Consider the following 439-nt stretch of genomic DNA (forward strand, 5'->3'; position numbering starts at 1 on the left):
TGATGCAGAGGGAGATGGACCATGCTGGAGACACAGCCCAAGGGACACATTTTAATCCTCTGGAGATGCTGCCCCCAGCTGAATATTCCTCACAAGAGAGAAGGGTTATCATCCAACAGGGATCTGGCACATGCCTGGGAACTGAAGGAATTTGTGTGAGAACAGGATGTGATCTGCTGATCTTCTGGGTTTGCACAAAACCCCACCCTTTCTTTTTCACTAATCTTCAGAAAACCAAAAAACATCCTTGAAAAAATATAATAAAAAATTTGATAGCTCAGATTCTTTTGCCGTTTCCATTTCCATTTTCCTCTCTCATGCAAAGCAAGTCTCAAAAGAGAAGGGCTGTGAGGTGCACAAGGACTGACAGCATTCCCTTCCCTTCCCTTCCCTTCCCTTCCCTTCCCTTCCCTTCCCTTCCCTTCCCTTCCCTTCCCTT

This window comes from Parus major, chromosome 7 (assembly GCF_001522545.3).
Source record: "Parus major isolate Abel chromosome 7, Parus_major1.1, whole genome shotgun sequence".
NCBI lineage: Eukaryota > Metazoa > Chordata > Aves > Passeriformes > Paridae > Parus > Parus major.